This window comes from Thamnophis elegans, chromosome 7 (assembly GCF_009769535.1).
Source record: "Thamnophis elegans isolate rThaEle1 chromosome 7, rThaEle1.pri, whole genome shotgun sequence".
Classification (NCBI taxonomy): domain Eukaryota; kingdom Metazoa; phylum Chordata; class Lepidosauria; order Squamata; family Colubridae; genus Thamnophis; species Thamnophis elegans.
The window spans coordinates 39,520,015-39,535,685 of record NC_045547.1 but is presented as its reverse complement, the minus strand read 5'-3'; the positions used below and the strand labels follow the sequence as shown (position 1 = coordinate 39,535,685).

General features: G+C 41.5%; 1 protein-coding gene across 5 annotated transcripts in view; it reads right to left on the bottom strand.

Annotated features, from left to right (window-relative positions):
* The window catches only part of ATP2B1 (ATPase plasma membrane Ca2+ transporting 1), an 81,508-nt gene that overhangs the window by 46,264 nt on the left and 19,573 nt on the right, over window positions 1–15,671 (bottom strand). Inside the window, exon 1 of one of the 5 annotated variants that reach the window (XM_032221155.1) lies at window positions 9,140–9,252. The exons of the other annotated variants lie outside the window; for them this stretch is intronic. The gene's annotated coding sequence lies outside the window, so the exon portion shown is untranslated. Of the gene's footprint in view, window positions 1–9,139; window positions 9,253–15,671 lie in introns of those variants that run through there. 5 annotated transcript variants of the gene reach the window in all.

Genomic DNA, 15,671 nt, shown 5'->3' with positions numbered 1-15,671 from the left:
ATGTTAATATCACACTACCTAGTCTCATTTTTTCCTGTCCCCTTTATATCAGCTATTCCTCTCCTCTATCCTTTCTCACAATGAATCAACTACATTGTGGTCCTTGCCTTAATCTGTCCTTGTATCTTCCTTGATCTCTCCCTTCTTCCAACATTTGCTTCTAATACCTCCTCTACAGCATTGAACCCATTCTATAGTATCTCCATAGTACAATATTGTTAAACTTACTTTAATTCATTGCTGTCTAATTGCCCTTTCACCTTTCAGTTTAAAGTGACTTTAGTGAGCTTTGTTAATAATATAATTCCCTTCAGCCAAATTTTTGCATTTCATGAAAGATTTCCTTACAAAAATGACTGACCTTAACAATTCAAAATCAGAACCATTGTTTAGTGATCATTCAAAGTCATGACAGATGCTGCAGGTACTTACAACTGTTCCCAAAGTTACACCCTTTGCACCCACTCCAGTCATAGGATTGTGATCTGAGTAATTAACAACCCAGTCACACTTAGCCCAGGTGCCAAATGCTTTGTGATCATACAATTATGATTTGCAATCTTCCCTGCAATCATGTCAGCACCATTTGCAATTTTACGTGTCAGTTTTCCCAGAAAGACAATAGGAAGCCGCAGGGAAGACTGCAAGCACTGCAGAGTATCCGGAGGATTCTGTTTAGTCTTCAGGGACTGGCTAAAAAAGGTGCATCGCAGAATCCAAGCAGGATTTTCAGCTCCAGAGCAAAGCAGGGGATGAAAATTCTCCCTGCTGAAATCCAAGCAGACAGCAAAGGCCATATAAAAGGTGGGAGGTGCTGCAAACTAGTCTCTCTTGGGCTGAAAATTCTGCTAGGATTTCGGTGACTCTGCTTAATGACCCAAAAGATCATTTAACGATCTCAGCTGGGTGTGCGGGCGTTGGGTAAAGCTATGACGTCTGGCTTACCTAAAGATTCACACAATGACGAAGATTAAGGTTTCAACTGTGGTTGTAAGTTGTGAACTACAGTCTGGCCAAGAAGCATCTGATTTTACAAATATCTTAGAAATTTTACACAAAAAGAAAACAAGAAAATCAATTTTATACACAAAAAGTAAAAAAAAAAAAAGGCTGCTCTGGAGTACATCTCCAGTAGTTGATCAATTGCTTGGTTTGAGAAATACGAAAACCTAGGAACAATTTAAGTGGGATAGAACTTTATAAGATCTAAGATAGAAAGCTATTAGAGATCACATTATCATTCACTGTTCACAACAATATGAAATCTCAGCAGCCTGTTTTTTAGTTGGTGTGGGCCTTCATATGGACCACATTCTTCCCAAGAATCTATAATGCCATATTGTGTAGCTGTACATATCCAAGCAATATGGCCTTTTGCAACTGATACATGGGACATTTTGTCAATTTATTATTATGATGATTTATTCCAAGCTACCTTCCTAAGTATGTTTTTGATTGACTTGTTAGCTTTTGATGAACATAACCAATATTTTTTTAAAAAATAATTTAAAAGGATCTAATAAAGTTTTAAACTAAATGCAGATTTGTAATTTTATGATAAGCAATTCAGAATCAAACATAATTCTTGTTAAATATTCCTACAAATACATTTCTAATATTAAACTTCATTATACTTATCCATGGCACATTCTGACACAGAGACAGAGATAACAATTTATTATAAATTGCTTCAATTATACAAATGTGCAACAAAATAAAGTGGAGAAGAGCTGCTCATGTTTGAGAAATTTTCCAAATGTGCAAGCATATCTGCACCTGTGAAAATTACCAGCTTACAAACCCATTTCCTAGTTAATGATTATGCTAGAAAAGAAAACATTTTTTGTGGCAGAGGGAGGGAAATTCAACAAGGGCTGCAAACTCCAAGTGGCAATTTAGATCAAGGTAACTTACATCAGGTATTTAAATAAGCTGTAAGATAGCTGCATAAATTAAGTTTCCCACTGATACTTACTGCCTAAGCATGCTTCCTTATCTAATAATTAACTCATGTTAATTTATAGCAACAGAGTTTATTTATATAACATCATTCTTAAAAACACTCAAATAGGTATAAATTCAAGTTTAGTTTGTGGCTTACTCTTTTATTTGAACTTTAAAGAACTAATCTCTTTTTTCTTCCACTTACGTTCCTAATATATCTTATCCTTTTAATATAAATGGTTGATAGACTGGTCCATCTCCCTCAAATTCACATGAATCACAATAATTACCCAGAAAGTGGAATAAACGTATAAAATATGATTAGATACATAATAATTGGAATAAGAATACTGATATTTCTATTGCATTTCATGAAATGTCCCTTCTTTCCCAATTTGTTTCCTTATCTTTAATTTTATTTTTAGCTAATTTTCTTATTTTTACAATTTTCACTTACTAATTCTTATTAAGATAATTAACATAATAATTATTAAGAATTATTAACTTATTCCTCTGCTTGTTAGTTATTGCTAGTTTCAATTATAAGGTTAAGCCTTCAGGTGATTGCTTAACTGTAGTTTAGCCATGAATCTAATCACTCTGGTCTCTGTAAATCATAGTTTATGAATTCATACAGTGAGTTCATCCAGCCTCAACATAAGTGCATACAATGGAGCAATAAGTTCAGAGTCCTCAGATCTCCTTTAGATAGTTCCTCTGAGAATCTCATCAAGCACATTGGCTTTTCCTAATGATGGCAGATTTATTTTTTTCTATTATGACCTGTGCCTCTTGCTTCAGTCTTGCACTGTTTCCTACTCTGTTTCCTTGATGGGCAGAAAACAGCTGAAGTCTTACATCCACTGAAAATTTTTCAAGGAATATATCATGAATTGTTTGTCTGTAAAAAATCAAGCGATTAAGCAAAGTATAATTCCAGAAAGCATGTTGACAGAATATATGAGACTTCCTAGGACCAGAGGAAAGACCTCAGCAAGGCTTGAAATAAACTATAATAGATTACGTGCCACCATAATCCCATCAGCAAGTTAGTTATAAAGTCCAAGGAAGCTGCATTATGTGCTAATCACAGAATTAGCTTGGGAACATGTAGCAAGAATAGATGTAGCCCATGACATCAATTTTAACCATCAAAAATCATAGAGGAGAGAGGTCATTTAAAATATTCTAAATTGCCCAGCTGACTTGGTAAAAAAATATTTCCCCCCAATGAAAAAAAGGACACATAAATGGCTGTGTGGCGCCATTCCCAAGCAAAGGGGGGAAAGACATAGGGTCCATCTAAATGAGAATCACACATTTAAGCCCACACATAAGTATTGATTTCTTACTGACCATATGCCTCCTTTCTGGCTCCAATAGTCTCATAGGGTGAACCAGGTGTTAGAGGAGGGAGACCAAAGGTTTTTGGGCATATAAAGTGAGAGAAAAAGCTATAAGGTGCTATGAGGTGGTATAAACTGTAAAGGTGATTACTGTTATTTACATGATAGAATAATAGCCCATGGGTCAGGAATTTAAGAAAAAGAAAAGTGGGGAACTTGTTCGCCCAACTTACTACTGTGTGAATTTATAAGAAATCGATCCATCTTTGAGTTGATGGTTATTTAAGGATGGTTAATATATGAAGAGAAAAAAGCAGAAATTCAAGAGACTATGCTTACTTTTCTAAAAGACATATATACTTTTCAAAAATAGATAAGATTTGGACTTCAACAAACTTTGATACTAAAATTTCTAAAGTACAGAAATTACCAAAATTCTTTGAGTTTGGTTTATAAAAGAAAATCTAACATTTAAATGAAGACCAAACACAATATGGACATTTGTTAAAAGAAATTAAAATATTTTTTAAAAAATAATTTAGGCAAAAGTATTAAAATGGAGGGACGTGGTGGATCAGTGGCTAAGAATGCTGAGCTTGTCAATCAGAAGGTTGGAAGTTCAGCAGTTCGAATCCCTAGCACCGTATAACAGTGAGCTCCCGTTACTTGTCCCAGCTTCTGCCAACCTAGCAGTTCGAAAGCATATAAAAATGCAAGTAGAAAAATAGGAACCACCTTTGATGGGAAAGGGCGTTGGTACTTACCTGAGACGCCTATTCTCACAGTGGGGGAGGAGTATCCAGGATGGGTTAACTTCGTCCTCTCATTGATTGGACTGAGTCCGAAAAGCTTTAGGCCACGCCCTAGTCACCAGGTAATGCCCAGTTTCGATGAAGAACTCTATCAGACTCGATGTCTCATCCACTCTAGACCTTGTTGTAGTTCCAAAAACTTTATTGATTTCTTTAACAGAACAGGTTTATAACCTTCAGAACGGTCCCAATAACATTACAAACTCAGGCAGGGGCAGGATATATATATATGCACAATCTTATGCCTGGTAAGATGTGTTCACCACCCTGTGAACAGCGTACAACACCCTATGTCTGAATGATGCTTTCGCAGAAGCAAAGGAGTCCAATTTGTAGTTCCTCACAAATGGTGAGGGGGAAGACCACATAGCTTCCCTACAGATCTCCATCAAGGAGGCCTGCATGGCCCAGCTGAAGTGGCCGCGCTTTGTGTAAAATGTGCTGTAATAGACCTCGGTGTTTGCAGCCCCCGTGCTTGGTAAGCAGTAGCAATACAGGTTCGTATCCACCTGCCTATAGTGGTAGATGTCACCTTGTTTCCGAGGGACCCCAGCTGGAAAGAGATGAACAGGACTTCTGATCTTCTGGTCGGCAGAGTTCTTTTGAGGTAGTTCCTCAGAGCCCTCCTCACGTCCAAAGTGTGCCACTTCCTCTCCAAAGAAGGATCCGGACAGAAATTGGGCAATATCAGTTCTTGTGAACGATGGAAACAAGAGCACACCTTGGGTATGAAGGAGGGGTCCAGCCATAGAACCACTCTGTCTTGGTGGAACACACATAGATCTTCCCTGGTAGACAGTGCCTGTAGCTCAGATATCCGCCTAGAGCATCCAACTCCCTGTGTAAGTCCCAGGAAGGGTACCTGTGTACCATGGGCGGTTTAAGATTAGAGGGGCCTTTGAGAAACTGCCTGACCATGGGGTAGTGAGTCAGTGTCTGAGACCTACTGCACAGGAGTACCGAGGAAATTGCAGAGACCTGTCTTCTAATAGTATTCGTAGTCAACCCTCTGTCCAGGCCTGCCTGAAGGAAGTCAAGAACTTGTGAAACTGTGGCCCGAACTGGGTCATGGTTCCTGGTGGCGCACCACGTGCAAAAGTCACGCCACGTAACACTGTAGATGTGCTCCGTGGAAGGCCTGCGAGCCGCCTGAATAGTCTGTATGATCCTGGATGAGAAATTGTCCTCCGCTCAAGCGCCAAGCTGTCAACTGGAGCCACTGAGGGTCCGGGTGCACCAGCGACCCCTGCATGAGGGAGATCCTTTACTGGGGGATCCTCCAGGGCCTGTCCACCAAAAGGGATCTGAGGTCAGCAAACCAAGGCTGCCGGGGCCAATGTGGGGCAATCAACACCACCTCCACCCCTTCCCACAAGACCTTTTGGATGACTCTGAGAATCAATGGCAAGGGTGGAAAGGCATAAAAAAGCCCCCTCTCCACTTTCTGAGCTGGGTACCTGGAGTAAACCATATAATTAGGTGTAGATGGCTTTTGGCCAGATTAACCGAGAATCTGTGATCTCTCAATGCCGACATGGTAATGTCTAAGTCCTGTAGGGCACCTTTAAGGGAGGATGACTGCAAAAGCAGGTCATCTAAATAGCATTGGATTCATATAGGCACTAGCCTCAGGTACGCTGCGAATGCCGCCATTACCTTCGTGAAAACTTCGGGGCGCAGAAGACAACCCGAAGGGTAAGGTTCGATACTGGAAATGGTGCCCTAGGAAACAGAACCTGAGATACTGACAGTGTTCAGGGGCTATGGGTATATGTAGGTAGGCCTCCGTGAGGTCTATGGAGGTGAGAAAATCTCCCTGTCTAACCCATTCCAAAATAGAATGCAGTGAATGCATCTTAAACCTTCAATAGCGTATGAACCGTTTAACTGTTTCAGGTCAAGAATCGCTCTCGAGCCGCCTGAGGCCTTGGGGATCACAAAGAGAATGGAATAGTAACCTGATCCTGTTGCTCTAGAGGCACCGGTTGGATAGTCCTGATGTCCAATAGATGTTGAATAGCTTCCTGCATAAGCTGCCTCTGGGTTGTGTTATTTGAAACAGGACAGATCCGGAAGAAGCTTGGAGTGCTGGAGAGAAACTCGATTGAAAGGCCAGATTGGATGGTGGTCTGAACCCACCCATCGGAGGAAGATACGTCCCAACGGTCGCCAAAATACGCCAAGCGTTCACCGCTGGGAGGTCAGCTAGGCCTAGGGTTAGTTCTTGCAGAAGCCTGCCACCGCTTTCTCCACCCCCTCAAAAGGGCCGCTCCTGCTGCCTGCCCCTTTGCTGTCTATCTGGTTGGTATCTTTGCCTGGAGGGGTATCCTCCCTGGTACTGCCTGAATCCTGAATACCCGAAATCAGACCCCCTGAAAGAATCCTGACCCCAAAAGGAGGACCCGTAGTCTTGACCACGAAAGTTGGAGTGTCTGGGGTAAGGTGCCGCTCTTAAGCTGGTCTTCTCGGAGCGGTGGGAAGCACCTTCCACTTGTCTTTGTTCTCTATTAAGAAGGGGTCTGGCTGTGGCTAAGGTGGCATCCAAAGAAAATTGAGGGGCTGTCACCAACTTGTTGATGTCCCGGTGTGACCTGCTATCGTGATTCGCTGTTGGAGATCTTGTAGCCATAGTAGTGAAGACCGGTTAAAGAAGGAGGCAGGGTCGTGATAGGTGCATCAATAGTGGGTTGCGGCAGCACCTGAGCCATGTCCTTGTCCACATTAAAGAATGTTTTGTCTGTAGACGTAGGCATGGGCCCTGAAGTGGGAGATGCCCATTGTCATTTGACCAGGTCAAGGAAGGACTTGGGTGTGGGCACCGTGTCACCCTCAATGGCCTGCTCCTCAAAGATGGTCTCAGCCGAGAAGCCTTGAGGGTGCACCGGAATTTCTGATGATTTGTTGCCAAGCTTGGCAGATGTCTTAGCCTTGAAAAGTAAGGGTTTATACAAGGAAGGCTGGAACAACCTGTAAAAGGTAGGCTTAGATAGAGGCATGCCCTCATCCTCAGAAAGTCTTTCATCTCTGATTTCGCCTTCTTCGAATTCAGACTCGCTGTCCTCCTGGGACGAGACGGGGGAACCTGGGGGGTCTCCCCCATGCCTCCAGCCCCTCAGGGGCCATAGGCAGAGGTGCCACTTGGGGCTGCATCTGGGGCTGTTGAAAGGCAGCTGCCATGCACTGTTGAAAGGCCCGCATCATCATTCCTGAAAATTTGGGCCCTGAGTGGGGTAATTGACCGGCCCCAATATCTGCAGGGGTAGCAGCGAAGGCTTGTGGTTGAGGCCCCATGATGGGCCCCATGGCCCAGATGTTGCAGCATATGGGGGTGAGTGCCATCCCTGGGTAGAGTCCCAGGTGCCTGAGGTGTCAATGGGAATCCTTACTTAGCAATAGCAATAGCAGTTAGACTTATATACCGCATCATAGGGTTTTCAGTCCTCTCTAAGCAGTTTACAGAGTCAGCATATTGCCCCCACAGTCTGGGTCCTCATTTCACCCACCTCGGAAGGATGGAAGGCTGAGTCAACCTTGAGCCGGTGAGATTTGAACCGCTGAACTGCCGATAACAGTCAGCTGAAGTGGCCTGCAGTACTGCACTCTAACCACTGCGCCACCTCGGCTCTCTATTTGTAGGGAGGGATCCTCCACTGTAGTCCTGCTGGGGTACCTCTCATCAGGCCCCAGGCCAGTGGAAGCCTTCTTGTTGTTGGCCCTGTGGCAGATGCGCTCTAAAGCCTGGTGCCACTGTCGCTCGTATTTAGAGAGAGGTTTGGGAGGCTTGGAGCCAGAGCTCGCCTCTTTGGCCACCTTAGAGGAGATGTGTTTCTTTTTGCAATGAAAACCAACCCTACTTTTTTAGGGCGTTTGAAACATGCTCTTTCTAATGTGAATGATTTAACAGAGTTTCCAGAGGGTTTTTTTTTTGTAAAAGTGGGCTGAAAATACTCTATTTTGCATTTTTACAAAAAATGTCAAATTTACACTCAATTTGTAAACTATTGGAAAGCAGTAGAAGAATGAAATTTTATATTCAAAAACCTTGTGTTGCTATGTTATTACACACAAAGTTTCACGTTTATCATACCTTTCCTTCCAGAGATATGAAAAGCCGAACTTTAACCTTTTTTGAGCCACAATATTTTTCAGACAGTTTGCTCCAAATTATCTAGATGGAGAACACTCATGAAAATGTGTTTATTTTGTTTAATAGATCACAAAAAGTTGTACAAGATGGCCAAGTTTTGTTTCTCTCAACAAAATATTGTTAGAGATATTATGTCTCAAAGTTGCTGGAACCTCAAAGTCATACTGTAGAAGGCTGTGGTATAGGGTCAAGCAAATGACTATATCTCCGTAAGTATGGCATTGGCAAATGTAGCACTTTACCAATGTTCATTCTGGGTATCTATGTGACAAACATGAATTGTATCTTATTTTAAAATTAAAATAGCCATGTTAAGATATGAAATAAAATTTTAAAAACTTAAGAAAGGATAAATTCCAACTGTCATTATTGGGCAGATAATGGTTAAAATGATGATGATATCACATAATGTATGCTACATTCAGAGTAATGAACATATAAAAACATACTTTTCACAGTATCAAGAAAAAGTTATCCTTTAAACAGATCAGAAAATGACATCCTGGGAAATATGAAAATTTATAAAACAGAAATGATTAAGTATATATACCATTTTATAATACATATTTTTACTAAGCTTAAGGCTTATTAGTGCAAAGTGGCAGATCTATTACGTCTATAATTCTAGTCATCTCATTCATTTATTGAAATATGATTTCTGAACTAGTACAGTATTTGGAATTACAGTGTATGGAACCAATGTAAATATCAAGTAAGACAGGAAAATACCATTAAAGAATATTAAGTCCTCAGATCTTAGGAGCCAGAAAAAAATATTAGTTACATAATTAGTGACAACGTTTTGACCTTAGTCACTATATTAATGACATAGTTCACCAGGAGATGGGTATTTGCAAGATGCAAGTGACAGATAAATAATTTATACTGACCTAGTTAAAGATGATTGGCTAGAATGATCTTTGTTCCCCTCCAAACCCATTTAATTTCCAATTCACACTTCAAATAACAGCTGAGCAGTGATGACACCAAGATAGTGGCAGGAGAAAGAGGAAGCAGAACTGCTCTTACTCAGTGGTGCCTAAAAGATCAAATAGCATGACAGGCAAGGTCATATCCCCAAGAAAAAATTCAGAAACGGTGGGAATGGGAGCCCAAGAAAGTCCCTGCTATCCCAGAATTATTCTGGCTCTCAAACCTGTAACTCAGATCACCTCCCAGTTTCTTCTTCAGTGAATAATTGATGGAAGTTATTACTGTATATTAACTGGTTTAATCAATATATCCTATTCATCTGGTCTCAATGCTTAACATAGCTATTAACAGAATTATATAGAAGACTGAGCAACATCATGGAGAAACACCTTAAAATAAATATTTTAAACTAAGTGAAAGAACACAGGATAGTGTCAGATGCTATTCACTCTAAATAGTTGCCAAATGAGGCTTTGTGTAATCCTGAAAGATAGGATCAAAGTTACAGGGAAATAAGCCCAGAGGAGACCACTGAACTGATATGGCCTACATAGTTGCCAATCCAAAACAGGCAATCTCAGATATTTAATTGTAAGGTGCTGCGAGTTACTGATTGACATAGGTGGCTATAAATATTAAATTCATATGTACATGCATACATACTAGAATTCTATATGATTTATATAAGCTATAATGTGGAATCTAGAAAGCATTACAGCATTTTCCCTTCCCTCCTAGACCAAAGAGTTCAAGCAGGGTTACCTATGTTCTTCGAAATCATCTCTGTATTCCTCTACACTATACCAGCTAATTTTTATTGGCAAGTTGACAAATATACCTCAATACAATTTAAAGACATTGAATTTCACATATGTTAATACAAAGCATAAATCTCCTCTCATACTACACTTGGTAAAAGAAAGCAATTTAATAATTCATCTTATCACTAGAGCTTGACACTTTAGTTTTTTAAATAAACGCTCTTAACAGCAAAGTTGTGTCAATTTTAGGAACAATTAATTAAATTGCAATGTATCCTGATAGATTTTTGTTATATATCATTTAAATATTTATCAGTTTTTTATGGTGTCCACTTACATTATTAACATGCACCTTAGACAATCTTCCAGCCCTTTAAACGAGGTTTTATTCATGGCAAACATAAGGAAGCAAGAATTGTTGCTTCACATCAGTTCTATCAGTAAACAACTGGATCTAACATAAGCATTTTTGCTTGTTTTTAAATAGAAAGAACGTTGGTCTTACCTGAACGTGTCTTTTCAGTAGAATAGAGGGAGGGATTACACGTGGGTTATTGTCACATCCTGATTGGTCCATAGACTGAGGGAAATTTCTTTAATATTCCTCCTTTCCTATTGGCTACCAGTTTCCTCCCGGCCCTCCCCCTGGCCTCTCTCTATACTAGCTAGGGTGGGTCGTAACGGAAGGAGGGAACGTTGTGAAGAGCTGCAGGATGGTGGTGGTGGACAGGAACTCCAGCCGCAGGCCGAGCCTGATGGTGGATCTGACCCAGGCGTCCGTGGTGATCCGGTCCCACTGGTCCACAAAGTGAGCCAGGCAGCCACCTATGGGAAGATTCGGGTTGGAGTCATTTCACCTACGGAAGGGATGTCCTGCCACCCGTGAAATGGTTGCCTGGACTGACCTTGGTACCTACTACGGTCATGGTAAGACTGGCGTTGGAACTGTCTGTCTGATCTAAAGGAGTTGTATCTTTGTTGGCGATCGTGCTCGGGTGCTTTATAAGAGGGTCACTGATAGGGGGCAGGACAAGAGTCTGCCTTTTTGGCATTAGACAGGACCTTCTACTTATCCTTATTTTTTATTAAGATAGGATCTAGAGCTTCCCCAAAAAGATTAGCGCCTGTGTAGGGAGCCGCCGCCAAATTCCATTTGGCCTTGTTATCCATCTGCCAACTGCGCAACCACAACAAGCGTCGGGAGGTTACTGATGTGGCTAGAGCCCTGGAAGCAAATTTAACAGTGATAAGGGTTGCCTCGGCTGAGAATTGAGAGGTGGATATAATTTTAGTTATGTCCTGATGCAACTGCTCATCCTGGATCGGAATATGGCCCTGGAGTTGACGGAGCCACCTAACAATCGTGCGGTTAAAGTAAGAGGCCGCCACTGCCGATTTGATTGCCCAGGCAGAAGTGTTAAAGTTCTTACACAAGGTAAGTTCTGCACGCTTATCCTCCGGCTTCATCTTATCAGCCACATCCCCAGAGAGTATAGGAGAGGAGACAAACAGAGCTGCTACTGGTGTATCGATTGCTGGCAATTGCAGGGCCTGGGCAAAAGCCTGCTTCACATTGTATAAACGGCGATTGTTGCTGCCCGGATTGGAAAAGGTGGAAGGATGGGCCCACTGGTTCTTTACTACCTCAAGGAACGGGGGGGGGGGGGGGGAAGGAATCTCGTCCTTGCTTGTGGCGGTGTTAGAAAACATAGACAGATTGGAGTCCCTAGGCTGACGGACCCCCAGTTCCAATCTTAGTAGTTTTCCTGGCCTAGCGTAACAGAGTTTTGAACATGGCTGGTGGAAAGAGACACGGAAAGGCGGTGGGATCTGGAGGAAATGAATTCTCATCCTCTGAGAAGCCCATGTCGTAGTGATTGTCCTCCCTCAAAATGGAACCTTCGCTGACCATGGAGGGGAATGGGGGCCTGAGATGCTGCTGCCTATGAACCCTCGGGGCCCTGTCTCTCTGGGACATGCTGGCGATGCCTCCTGAGATGAAATGAGTTGTTTAATACTTTCAGGCAGGAGATCTAGGTCTTCGAGATCCTCCTGCGACAGGCCTGGTAAAGATGGATCCTGGGGGGGGGCAACCCTGCAGAGGTGACCTAGGAGGGCCCTATCCCCAACAGCTCTGGGAGAGATAGAAGGAGAAGGGGAAACTCCTTGCCTGGAATACCTATGGGATCTAGATGGGGAAACTGAAGGGGAAGAAGGACTAAACTTTCTAGGGGGAGAGCCCAAATGGGTGGATGAAGGCCTGATGGGGGACCTGGATCTGCTGGCCGAATAGGGCCTGGTGGTCTGGGCCTGCTTTTCTGCTCTGGCTATGGTCTTCTCCAAAGCTCTCTGTCTCCTAAGTTCATCCCTTGCTGCTCTGGAAGGGCGCTGAGCCGCCATAGGTTTGGAAGCCGCAGTCCTGGTTCTGGGCCTATCTGTTTGGTCTTCTCTGCCTTCATTGGAGGCCTCTAATTTGGGCTGCAGGGGCTTAGATCTTTCTGCCATCGCAACACTCACGTGTTCAGATTCAAAGGCCACTGTAGGTTCTACCGGTGCCTGGGCCTGTGGGAGCTGCAAATCTGTATTTAGGACAATGTCCTGCCGGCCCCAATTAGTGGCCGCAATGCAGGAACTTGGGGCCGGTGATGCGGTTCCTCGGGTGGCCTTCCACACGTGGCGCAGCTTAAATGGCCGCCGGAGCCTCCGAAAGCATTTCTTGGAATGACCATAGCTTGCCTTTTAAGATCCGTGGCTCATTCTTTAATCACCGTGGCCCCCTGCTGATCTGGGGCAGCGCGGCAGAAGACAGCAATTGAGTTAAGGAGGACAGTGTGCTGGGGAATCTCCGTGTGCTCTCACGAAGCTCTCAACACTGGGAAAAAAGTCGTGGAGTCTCTTTTTAAATTTTGCGGCTCGCAGCAAGCTCCCAGGAGCTGCGCTTCGAAGCCCGTCACTCCCGCTGGCCCGGGGATCAAGCAAGGCTCCTGGCCTGCAGAGTGGGAGGGCAATGCCCCGAAGGGCTCTCCCAAGCCGTACAAAGCAGAAAAGACTGCCCCTGGGGCCACAGCTGATATAATTTGGAATTTAGAGAAACCAATCCATCGAATCAAATAATCAATTATAATGAATTTATAAATTTTTCATACCTAAGAGCCAAAATAACAGTGCTTGGACCAAAAGACTGAAAGGAAACTGGGAGCCAATGGGAAAGGAGGAATATTAAAGAAATTTCCCTCAGTCTATGGACCAATCAGGCTGTGACAATAACCCACACGTAACCCCTCCCTCGGTTCTACTGGAAAAGAGCGATAATATATTTTCTTGCAACATAAAATACTATCTAGAATTTAAAGTAACTTTCATTCAAGTCACAAAGATACTAGAAGATAGTCAATATGACACTTCTAAAAATGACTTGAGTACATATAAGAAATTATAGACTAGTCAGTCTAACATCTGATTGGTAGAAACAGTGAATGAATGAATGAATGAATGAATGAATGACTGAATGAATGAATGAATGAATGAGTACATAGAAGAACAAGACTTGCTAAAGGGAAATCATATATCTTGCCTTATTAACCTTTCTAGTTTTTAGAGTTATCAATAAGCACATATATGGAGGTAATTCTGTTGAAACTTTTTTTTTAAACCCTTTGATAAAGTTCCTTACCACATATTAAGTTAGCTTAGTAGTCATGGGATAAGAAGCCTGAATTGCTAATTTATTAAAAAAAACAACAGAAAATTAAGAGTTGAAAAGGAGGTGGAATCCCTCAAAAATCTATTAGTCTACTTATGTATGATCTTAACATGAAGGGGGAGCAGTAAGCTGGCCAAATTTGTGGATACTGAACTTTTCAGTATCATAAAAATCAAATGATTGTGAAAAGCTCCAGGACAATTTGTCTAAAATTGATGGTCACTCTGACGGCATACAATGCAAATATGTTTAGAGAATGCTTACTAGCAGAAAAAGAAGAAGCAATTTTTACCTTAGTATGAACACTGATGGGGGTTGGGCTACCTGCAGTTAACCAGGAAAGAGATGTGGGAGTCATAGTGGATGTTCAATTAACCTCCACCTCAATATGGAGCAGCTGTGAAAAAAGTATATCCTATGCTAGGAATCATTAGGAAAGGGTCTGAAAGTAAAAAATAAAACAAATAAAACACTGACAAAATCCTTGTTTATGGCACAATTATGTTGGAATACCATATACAATTTTAGTCAACTTAATTTTCATGCTTTCCTATGAACCAGCTTGTAACTTCAGGTTATTGCTCAGGACAAAGCAGCAAGCACCGAGTCCGTAAAATGCTCATAAAATAATTTACCAGACAAAATATACTAAACTTTTGTAATGTTATTTTAACTACAGACTTCTAGATGAAGATAGTCATGTATAACAAGTTTGATTTCGTAAGAATGTCACAGATATGCTATACTATTTGACCAGGAATCTAAAATATATAGTTGGTAGAACAGAATGAAGTCCCATTTCTCTTTATGCTTAAAGAACAGCTACTTCTACAAAGAAACACTGACTGACATGTGTTAATGGGACCCTTTTTCCACTATATTCTTACATGTGCCTGTCATCAACAGAATGATTTTTCTTACACACTTATCTCATCATTAAAATTAGAGTGATGACAAGCATTTAGAAGATGATTTTTCATTTGCAGGTATCAAAGAACGTTTGTGCGTGAATTATACTTAATACACTATAAATCTCACACTCAGATTTTTATACGGCTCAAACTACCAAATTTTTCTCTGCTTCATGATCCTATGAGTATTCTCTGAAGCTTCCCAAATTAATATGCTTAAACTGAGGTCAATACATCAATTTATATTAAATATATAGGTAATATTACATATGTTGGGTGAACAGTTTTCATCCCAATTTAAATGGAATTTTGTCCGTTCAATTACACGTTTTCTTGGCCTTCATACCTCAAATTGGATGTGATGAAGAAGAGAAAGAACAGTTTTAAATGAGGCTACAAGATTTTATAGCTATATGTATAGCAAGAAGACTTACTGCTTAATGGACAGCAAATCCTGGACCTTTCCAAAGTAAATTACCTCATCATCACCAATATGTTTTTCAAAAAGTACATCAGCCACCTGGCTATCTATGACAGTGGCAACTACAATAGCCAGATTAGTTCTGTCCTGTCTAATGTGATTTCCCCACTATCATGCAGCAGAAAATACAGGAAAAAAGTGGTTTACGAAGAATTGATATTTGCAGGATACAAACAAAAATTGGCATCTGTGAACGTCACTGCAAGAAAAGTGGCAAAGAAAGCTGTTGCAAAGACCAAAGCCAATCACTACTAGGACCTAAATGAACACGAGAAAAACATATATCAACTAGTGAAAATGTACACTAAGGCAGTAAAGGCATTGAACACTACATATGTGCTAAGGAAAAAATGGACAGCAACTTCAGGAAATCCTGAAACACTGGCAACAGCACTTCACCAAAATCTTTAATGTCAAATTTCCATTCTTGCCAAGTCTTTATGGTTCAGCTAAAATCTGTTCCAGTCCTGCACATTACAAGAGATTATCAAAGCTATCAGAAGCAAAAAAAAAACTTCAAAAGTAACTGGACAATTTACCAGCAGACATCCACAAGTTTGGAGAACTTTGTGGCACAGTAAAGCTCTTCAACTCTCTGGCCATGTGCCTCCTAAATGGGGCACAAGAACCATA